Consider the following 10,781-nt stretch of genomic DNA (forward strand, 5'->3'; position numbering starts at 1 on the left):
CTTACTGACTTCAGTAGCTGGAGCTATTGTGATACATACTTTATAATGTAATACATTATTGGGATCTAGATGCATAATAATGCATAGTAGATCTAGAGCTAAAACTCTAGGAGTGAGCTCCTATTTTTTCTGGATTTGGGTTAATCAACCTGTAACCTCCTTCACTTGTGGGATTTCCTGGGTTGGGGGATGCAGCAGTCTCACTGTTGCTCATCTCCACTGCTCCTGCATGGCAGTCTGGCCCCTGGTTTGAGGTTTTCCTGCAATGTCCTCCTTCCATACTGTTTAGAGAATGTCCTTTCTTGGCTGCACCATCCAAAAGTCCAGAGGTCTTTCTGGACTTTGTGAGAAAAGGTAGACTATGGGTTCCAGTTTGAAATATATGCACATTAAGGGGCAATCTCTGAGCAGCAGTGGCACTAATGGTGGGAAAATGTAATTTTTTGTGTGTCATGGTGACCATTTACATTTTGCGAAAAAAGTGTCCCTAAATAATGAATTTTCAGTATTGCAGGAATATGTACAGCTTTTTATAATTTTATAGTGATTTATCAGCCTCTCTCCTGCAGTCCTGTGCTGGCTGGCTGCTCTAAAAGTATACAATCAACAAGACAGCAATGAACAGAAGTATTTTCAAGAGCAGATGGGATGTACCTTAAAAACCAGGATTGTCCCAGTAAAACTATGACACCTGGCAATCTTAAAAACCCCACAACTAGATGAAATAAAAATTATGAAATGGAGGAACAGAAAAATATATCTTTGCACTGATTAGCAGGCAAAGTAATCAATCTCCTTCAACTCCCCTTTCAGTCCTTGGTGTAAATAGGGATATTGTTTTCAGATTTAGAAGGGAAATTTCACATCCTTTCCTCCATCTTTCATGTTGTTTCCAGTAACTGTCTTTATGGCACTTATAAACAAAATCTGTCCCTTGCTATCTTTGTTGCTGGGTCCAATCAAAGTTTTCCTATTGTCTTTCAGGCACTTTGAATCAAACTCAAGCCTATCTTTGCTGAGTGTGTTATTATACAGGACACCATCTGTCCACAGTCCAGTTTTCAACTGAAGTTCTTTCCTGACCAAGATATATTGTCCTTCTCAAAACACCAGGCAGACAAGCTAGCATATCCAGCTAGTCTCTTTCAAGTGTGGGAGAGCCACACATACACTGGATCTACAATAAAAATACCAGAGTGTTTTTCCTCTAAGTTGCTTTTAACTGCATTATACTACTATGAAGTCAAATGTTACATAGCTACATAAATAGACTCGATCTTAAAGGTGTTTTCCAACCTAAATGATTCTAGGATTCTGTATCTGTAGTTTCATATACATGATCTATTCTTGTCGTAGGTTTTGGGGTAGGAAGGCTACAAAAATATTAAGTGTGAAAGACAAGGACAATTGATCTCTCTGTTTAGAAAAAAAAATGTGCTAGAATTACAAATGAAGTACAAAATGATGCTCCTTGCATTGCTAGGAATTACTTAAATTTATGTAGAAATTATTTCTACACACTTAGAAGACAGTGCGTGCTTATAGACACATTGTCTGGAGCAGTTGAATCCTCACCTCTGCTGGGGTGTGGGAAAAAATCATGTGATGTTGCAGATGATAAACACTGTAATAAAGTTAAACAGTACTGGTTTTATACTGTATTTCATCAGTAGATAGTGCAATATATCCAGATTGGAAAATTGTATTTTCAGTAAAGGGAAAAATTAAATAGTAGAGTTTGGCCAATGAGTGCTTGTATTTTAATGGCAGTTTGACAATGTAGAGGGAAATGTTTCTCTAAGCATCTTTTCACCCATAAATTAAGAAGACAATCCAAAAATCAGAGCTCCCTGATAACCAGCATACATGTGTTTCCCAGTATGATTATATGAGGAATAGCTACTATCAACCTTCCTCCCATACATGTCCATTTACCTGAATCATTGTAACCCATTTCTCTCCATTTGTATTTCTAAATTTTTACAGTACAACAGTTCAAAGCTTTCTCATGTTCATGCCATAGCTGTGCCTAAGAGATATTTGTTACATTTTAACTTTTTTTTGTTTATTTCCAGATAACTTTCTAAAGAGCTCTTACTGTTGTTAAAGCTAAAAACCTAAAAGAAGCTACTTTCCTCAAACATCGATATGTATTAGTTCATAATTTGATCTTCAGACAAATTACATGCATGTATATCCTCGTGAACACAGTCTGTTTGTCAGAGATGCCCCTCAATGGCAGCCATGCCACATGGGAAGTTATATGAGGATGGGATTTGTCTTTCTGGGAAAGGAGTCAGAGCTGATACTGGTAGACATGAGAAAAAAAGGAGAAAACAGGTGGTTTGCATTTGCCCACTGCATTTTTACTGAGACTTATATGAAGTTTTAGTGTTGCATAGGCAAGCTTTTTCCTAACAAATACAAATGTTCAAGAAAAAATATTTAAGCCAGCAGGGTCACTTAAATTTATCAGTCCCATAAATATAAGAAATGTGATAACAGAGGTTTTGTTGATACCCCACCCAAGATTGCTTTGATAATGAATACTTCAGAGACTGGGACTATTGTAAGATATTCCCTTAGGAAAAAAAGACAGCCTTTTATGAACTCCTTAACTCATTCTAGAGTGAAAAAGATCTCTGGTGGAAATTTGCACATCTATTCAAATAATCATTATTCAGATCTTTTCATAAGCATGTGTGTCCAAATGCTGTTGCACTACTTCCTCAGTATTTGTTTACAATAATCTTCTGAGAGGAACTGGAATATTTCAGAGTTGCTGTATGTTAGAAGATTATCACCTATCTTCAGTACCAGAAATATATATGCCCAAGAAATACTACTGAGGATGTCACAAATGCTGAAAAACTAAAGAAAATACAGAGTGACCCCAAAATACTTGTTTTTATATAAAGCATTTTGCCTGTGGCATCTGTTCTGGCTTCATCCTCTCCTTATAATGAGCAGATTCCTGTAAGGATAAAATTAAATCATGTATGTGATACTAGAATCATCTGTACAGAAGATAGATTTGATTTGGAAGATAATGGTCATTCTGCATTTACGAATAGATTGTTTCTAATCTTTCAACAGGATCCAAAATGTTTGTGATCTGAATTGTGTTTATAACATTTGTAATTTTTCATCTCCTCCTATGAATGGTACTTAGGGAAAGATAACAGCCAACAAACTTCACAAGGACGGCAGTATTAATTTTTAGGCAGGCATAGAGAAATAGAAAATTAAGGCCTTGTAGATTTCCTAGATTATGTCTGTTTTTAAAACATTATCTAAATTCTGGAATCACCTAAATTCCTAAAGTTACAGTACCATTTTCTAGCTCACTATTTTCTATCAAAATATGTGCCCACTTTTGTTATTGATAAACATCTGAAAGTAATAAAGAAAAAATGGAGGGGGGTACCCACTTCCTGTAGTTGCTGAGCAGTGTTTGCCAGTTGTATCATAGTAGCAGAGTGGTAAAATGCAATGTGAAACTACTACATGCTTGTTTAAAGACAATTTAAAAAAGAAAAAGCACATTAAAAAAAAATTCCAGTTTGTGAAAGCTTCACTCTCAGAAGATTCTCAATTTCAACATACCTCTGTTTTTTGCTGGGGAAAGAAAATTCTTCAGAAGCTTTCCAACCAGCCAGATATCTCTAGGGAGAATGCTGTCACAGGACAGGGAAATTCCCATCATTCATATGCTGTTTTCACAAATTGGTTTTAGCATTCCAACTTGGAATGTCCTGTGTGGCAAAAAAAAGGTAGCAGAAGAGTCATAGCAAGAGCACAGATTGATGTATTTTTGCCCTGGTTTGCAGGAGAACTCGTGTTACTTTTTCGCCATCCAGATTTGTTCTTTAGCATGTTTCTCGCTAAGTTCACAGAGAATGCTGGAAAAGTATACATTCAGTACTTTCTTCTAATTTAGTACATCCCCCATATGCACCTATAGAAGAGCAGACACATGTATACATGACAATAGCTCCTTATTAATGGCTGTTCTGTTGAAAAATGTTCTTTTTTTTTTTTTTGCCTAGTATTTTAGAAGTAGCTCTGACAGGAATAGTTTCCCTCCAGTGTCAGAGGCCATCATCCAAACTTTCTTTGTACAAAAAACATTTGTGGCTTTAAATCTCTGAGGAAGAAGCTGAGTTGTTGTTGCTGTCGTGTTGTTGTTTTAGGGTTTTTTAACAGGAGATTGGGATAGAAAATTTAAAATATTATCCAAAAAAAGTTGACAATAATAATCTATTGCTGAAGGGCTGAGTCCAGCTTGCTGAGATCAGCTTTATGAGCTTGGATTATTTGTTTGTCTGGCTGTTAGGTTTTTTCCAAATCTGACCAGAGCAGTTTTGTGGACTTTGGCTGTGTAATTTTTGTTAGTTTTCCAGGGCTGAGTTTGTTTTTTGTCAGCCCACCTAATTTTTTTTAAAGTCTTGTTTATTATTGGGATTGATGTTTCAGAGAACTTTGTGCTGTTTCTGTGAGTTGTAAAGGCATCAGGGTTTATTCTGATAAATGCTGTGATCACCCCCATCCCTGAGCATCTGACTGACAACTGGATAGGCTGGCTTCTCGCAGACATCTGGTCCTTCATACCGGTAGAAGATGCCATAAACTGACATAGGCAATCCAGTTTTGGATGTCATTAGGACCTCTTTCCAGTCTGCCTCTGCCTTAACCTGAAGGATTGCCTAGAGTGTTTTGCATTCATGTATGTCTGTGTACAGTGAAGATGGCTGCTATCAGCAGGATGGCAACACTCAAAATAATTGTCAAAGGCCCCAAATTCTGTGCCACATTCACTTCTCACATCACTTTAAGAAAAAACTCAACAATACAAAACTTCCTGAACTTGTCTGTTCTTGAAAACACTTATGTGATATGGAGTAGACAAAAGCATATTTGAAAATCGGGGAGGCTAGGCATCAATGGGTGGGGGATTATGAAAATATCAGTCCATGTTAGGCAAATGTTTGTCCTCTCTCCTTGATAAACAGGAAAGCAGTGAGAGTTTTTCAGAGCTGTAAAGCTGAGACAGGGGAGCTGATTTACAGCAGACTCTCACTTGTCCCTCCTCTGGCTTCTGAGGAAGCATTAGGGCATGCTCTGCAGTACCTGTGCTGGCACTGGTAAGACTTGTTTACTTTCCCTTATTCTTTATTGAAGCTGCATGTGTTTTGTAAGCCTGCTCCACAGAAGCATTGTTTGGCAGAAGGGCAATGCCAAGGGAAGTATCTTTGGAGGACAAAACTCCTTTTCTACTGTCCCACTGTGTTCAAATACATTTAATATAGAGAGAGGGTGTGTCTTACACAGCAGGACTGTCTCTCATACCATATTATTCCAGGTGCAAAGGAAAATGCCATTACCTGTGGCTAAAGCTTGAAACTTAAGTCACTGAGTAATGAAACATACCCTATCTAAGACAGTGAGCTGTGTAGTTTTATTGGCTTGTATAAAGTCAGATTAAGTTATTGACTTATTAACCATACTCCTCGTTTTCTCAGATATAGAGATAGAATTAGAATTTAAGAACTGCTTAAATGAAATATCTGGTTGACTAAGGGACAAGAAATCTGGCCTACATCACAAAAGATTACATGTGCTTACAATGTCCCTCCTGCAACTCCAGTATGCCAAATATGCTCTTATCAACACACAAAAGCAAAATGTTTTCCCTCAGGGTTTCCTGTGCCAGTTCACAGATGGGCAAAGTTAATGCTCATGAAGGCTAGCAGAGTCTGATATGAACAAAACCTTAACCAAATTTTCTGTGGGTAACTTTCAATTTACTTTTGTAGTCTCAGAATTAGATCTGAAGCAACTGTCAGTTAAATCAGGAGTAATTTTGGACAAAACCTATCTACTAAAAAAATCAGTTGAAACTTTGTACTGCAGAGAGAAAAAAGGAGTAATTACCATTAAACACTTGTCAGGCCAGTTCTGGTGAACCTGCAGTATTTCTAATCTGAGATACAAGATCAACCTCATCTGGCTTCTTTCCTTATAAACTGACACACACCAGGCATGCTGACTTCTGACTGAAGTCAGCCAGGCTGCCTGTGAACCAACCAAAAGTTATCTGCATCTGCTCCAAATACATGACAGGATTTTGTAGTACTAGGTGCAAGCAAGATGAATTGGTGTTTGCTTCTCTGTGTTAAACTGTTATTGAGATATTAGTGAAATGTATATTCATCCTATAATGACTTTTTGAACCATTATTATCTTCCAATAAGAAATTTGAACTCATATGTAAGGATGAGGTAGGGATAAAAAGTTTGGTGAGAACCAGATTCTACCTGAACTGTATTCCTATAAATAGCAACATGTAAAAATAATTTGCACTAATGCTGTACCCTGAAATGACTCCTTACAGGACTCATTTTAGATTGCAAGGGCCAGTACACTTAACTATTGCTGTAACCTTTATGACTTACAGAGACTAATTTTATCAAGAAGAAAACAAAATGTTCTAAATTTCAGTACTGGAAATTTAGCTTTGTCCATAAGAATGAGAGCAGTTATTCCTGGTTCTGACAACACTAAAAACAAAAACAACCGGGCCATTTGCCTCTTCTGGAATATCTGTATGTAACTCTCTTGAAACCAGTGGAAATGTAAATAGCAGGATATCTGTCTTTTATAGATTCAGCATTTCTATATAGATTTCCCTGTCATGCTGATATGAGGAGACAGGGAACGCTGCTTTTACCATTCCCCTTGAAGTTGTACAGGATTATTAAAATTAAAGTAACAATATGTTTTTTAATGAAATAAACAGAAAACTGGTCACATTGAGGGAATAAACCTATTGATTGGAGGACAGAGCCCAAACATGTTTTCAGACATTAAAGAAGACAGTACTTTTCATAGGTTATTCCCTGTAAGTAATTTGTCATTCAAGAGACCTACCATCCTGACCACCTCACTCATCTCTACTGGCTGGTACAATATTGTTTCAAGAAATTCCAAGAAAACTGTTTTCCAACAAATTTTGTAGCAGAGGAAGGAAAAGATCCCACAGTGCAGGAGGATGAGACTAACAGTAAACAAAATGCTAAGTCAGTTTTCAAGGAGACTTACACATAGTAAGAATTTGTAATTGCTTTCGCTTAACAGGACAGGCTGGCACTGGAATTTTCTATGCTGTGGAGTGCATATGGAAGAGCATTATGAGTAGTCCATGGGCAACACACCCCCACTCTGCACTGCTGTAAGGGTAGGCTGAGGACTTGAAGTCCTGGAGAGCTGTTGTAGGCATGCAGGGATTGCTGCCAGTTCAGCTCTTTGCTCCCACTTCAAGTCCCACCTTCACCCCTCTTCTTGACTTGCTTCATGGACTAGAGCAGAAAAGGAAGAGGAAAGAGTAGACCCAGGGCTTTATTTAATTGCCAGGTGCTCTGAAAGGATAGAGAAGGACTGAAGCACTGGTCCAAATTGCTTATATAGGCAACATGAGGCTAGGGCAGTATTTCTGTGTTTTATACATGCTTCCTTCTCTTTCTTCTTCACCAGCAGCACAATGGATGAAAGTCCTGTCCCAGATTTTCAGGCCTGTCCCAATGGCCTGAAAAATCTGTCCCATGAGTACTTAGTATACGGGCTACTGGAAATGCCTGGAATAATCCTCAGGGTATCTGAAGATCTTGGTTCAGTGATGTTGCTATCCTCTTCTAAAACTGGCCTCAAGTGTATATATGACTGCTAAGGGGTCTGAATTCAAAGAGCATGCTGAGGTGGGACAGAGGAGCAAAGAGGTAACTTAATCTATTTGTCAAGCTCCCTCTTCTTTGCTTCCAGTATTTGCTCAGGGACACATGGCAGTGGGCTTGAGCTCCCCATAAAAACAGTGATAGAAAATGCATCCAAGGATAGGCACGGTGCCAGCTCCTTGGTTTGTAAGAAAGTGAAAAGGCAAAGATGTTTGGGGGTGATACTTCTCTCACTTGCAGACAGCAACAAGACAGATCCACTGATGTAAGTAGGATTATATTGGTGAAAACCTATTATTTCATGGATCCTTATGAGAGCAACTGAAGAGTTGGTGGTCCTAATTAGTCCCCCATACCTACAGAGAAAGATGGTGTGAGAACAGAGGGTGCTGGTGCCCTGTGACCAATTGTGGGCCACTTTCCTGATGTGGGGAGATAAGAAGAGTATCTTGGAATGATACAGTTGCCCTAGACCCATCAGAGAAGTGCCTAGTCCAGTGCTAAGGGAGGAAACTATTTTTGCTCAACATCTGATCTACTATTTTGCCTAAGATCCTTCGGAAAGAAAACCCTTGATTCAGATACATGGATGAATCATTTGGTATACAGTTTTCTTTTTGTCAAACCAATGGCACTTTGGCCAAGTCTCCCCATAGAAGCAGGGCTGTGCCACTTGTATCCCATGTGAGTTGAAATAAAAATTATATATGACTTTATATCTGGGAGAGCTTAAAGCAGTAATAATAAAAATACTAACAATCTAGTGATCTAACAGCCAAACATCATCATCCATGATTTCTTTTTGGGAAACAAGACAATTTTCCTCCTCCCTGTTAATTGAACTGCACTGGTTCCAACTAGGTCTCCTTAGAGAACTGCTCATTTAACTGGTCCTTTTTAAACAAAGTTACGATATTATACAGTACTTCTGCAGAATGAAGAGGACAGGTAGATAAAAACTGTTGCAAAAAAGCCTAACAGTTCTAAGATCTGGCTGCTTCTTAAACCATTCCAGTGCTTGTGCAAATTACTTAGTCCAGATTATCAGCATATTCATTTAGCTTCAGTATCCCACAGGGAAAATGACAGAAAGCTGAATTGTTGTCATACCTATCTGTTAGATATTTCACACTAGGTAGTACAAGAAATACCAATTGTTCTGCAGATGTGAGTGATTCTATCTCTTCCTTCTTCATCTCAAATGCAACATCCCTTACCTTTTTTCTCTTCATAGCAAAGTAGATCCAAAGCTGGTGATTGTTTTACTTGTGATCAGTCACAAAGAATATCCTGGGACAGTCTTTTGCCGGAATACCATATTGTGTGTCCTTCACTCCTCATGGTTGTTTGCAATGCAAACTGTAGGCTTTGACTCATTGTGTAGTGCCATATCCATGGTAACCAAATAAAGGTAAGTTTGCATTACTTCCTTAGTGAAGTGTGATCCTCTCCCTGGTATATGTGCCAAAAAGGCATACAAAGTTAAAGGAACAGTAGTATATTTCATAGAAAGGGAAGCAACCAAAGCATCTTTGCTTTTTTTTTTTTTTAAATTCTTTTCCCCGTGTGTCAGTTATTGCTGCACTCCTTCACCCTCTCTTTCCTATCTTGTCTTTTTTCTATTATTCCCATTGCTAACAGCTAGACTAGTTCTGATTTTTGCTTTCCCTTTGCCAAAAGGCTAAGCAAACCATTATCAAGTCAAACTGCCAACTTAAACACTACTTCTTGGCAAAAGCCTTTCTTTGACTTTCTTGGTATCTTCAAAAAATATAAACAATGGTTGTGGAAAGCCAAGTGAAGAATGCCAGCGCTTGTATTCCAGTTTTTCAGACATCTGGTAGAGCAGAGGCAGAAGATGCACCAGCCTCCTATTATTCCACTATATTAATAACTGGATCAAGCCATACAGGTTAGAGTTAGCATTTTCTTTGTAATGGCAAAATATTTTAGAAAGATTTTTTATCTGTTAGATATGATGTAAAGATAACTTTTTTCTCTTCATTTCTGGTTTTAATTCTACTTAAAAGAGCATAATTCCAGATTTAAACAGCTTTGTTTTCTTTCAGAGCTTCATAGACTCTCTTTTGGCTGGACAGATACATTTTTGAGCTAAGGGAACAGACTTAAACTGAATGTACTGCAAAATTTTTGCCGTTGATACTGTTTCAAATGTTGTTTTAATTTTCTGTTTTTGACAACCTCTGCACTGAAGTTTTCCACTTTCCCTTATGTATCTGGAAGGCTTAAAATGCAACTCTTTCCCTCTTCAACACAGTCTCACGCTGTTTGAATACAAGGAAGAGCTTCTTTACTATGTAGGTGATCAAGCACTGAAACAGATTGTCCAGAGAGGGTATAGACTCTCCCTCACTGGAAATACCTCAAGAACTATCTCAGCACAAACCTGTGCCAGGTGCTCTAGGATGAGGCTGCCTGAGCAGGGAGGTTAGACCAGATGACCCACTGTGGTACATTCTAAGCCCACACATTCTGTGATTCTGTGAAGCATCTTTAGCTATTGTTATTTATTATTGTTATTATCTGTAGTGTTCTCAATTAGAGTGAGCTCTCTAATAATAATTAAAATGCAGCATGAAGATACCATCAGCTTCCAATCTTGTTATTTAGAGTGAACAACACTGCTTGTCTCAACTAGCTTTATGACTTCTACTTTGAAAAGAGCAAAACAAGTTGATACTATGGCCTTGGGACAGAAATTTTACCAAAGACTTCACATGAGTAGAACCCTCTCAAAATTTATATTTAACAGCACATCAGAAAGCTTGAAGTGTTATTACAGCATTCATTACCTGTTATGCTTTCAGAAAAGCTTCATTTCCTGGAGTCACTCATTCCTGTGAGTTTTCACATGTTCCAGTGGTGCTTTGAATATCAAACTGAGTGTCCTTTGTTTCTGTCAAAGCAAATGGCAGGCAGGCTGGAGAGGCAAAAAAAATAAGATCATCCTACAGCAGCCCTGAGTTCAGTGTGCTTAACAATTTGGATGTTCATGGGCAGGGAAAAGGGACCCCGGCTTCATTTAGCTGC

The 10,781-nt window shown here is 38.2% G+C and overlaps 1 long non-coding RNA gene across 1 annotated transcript; it reads right to left on the reverse strand.

Moving 5' to 3' along the window:
* Positions 1-2,866: 2,866 nt before the first annotated feature.
* On the reverse strand, positions 2,867-9,060 carry LOC119711014. The gene is made up of 3 exons (XR_005259655.1): positions 8,948-9,060; positions 3,607-3,755; positions 2,867-2,974 (listed from the first exon to the last, which is right to left on the reverse strand). It is a non-coding gene; the product is annotated as an uncharacterized LOC119711014 (long non-coding RNA).
* Between the last annotated feature and the right edge of the window lie 1,721 nt (positions 9,061-10,781).

This window comes from Motacilla alba, chromosome 2 (assembly GCF_015832195.1).
Source record: "Motacilla alba alba isolate MOTALB_02 chromosome 2, Motacilla_alba_V1.0_pri, whole genome shotgun sequence".
NCBI lineage: Eukaryota > Metazoa > Chordata > Aves > Passeriformes > Motacillidae > Motacilla > Motacilla alba.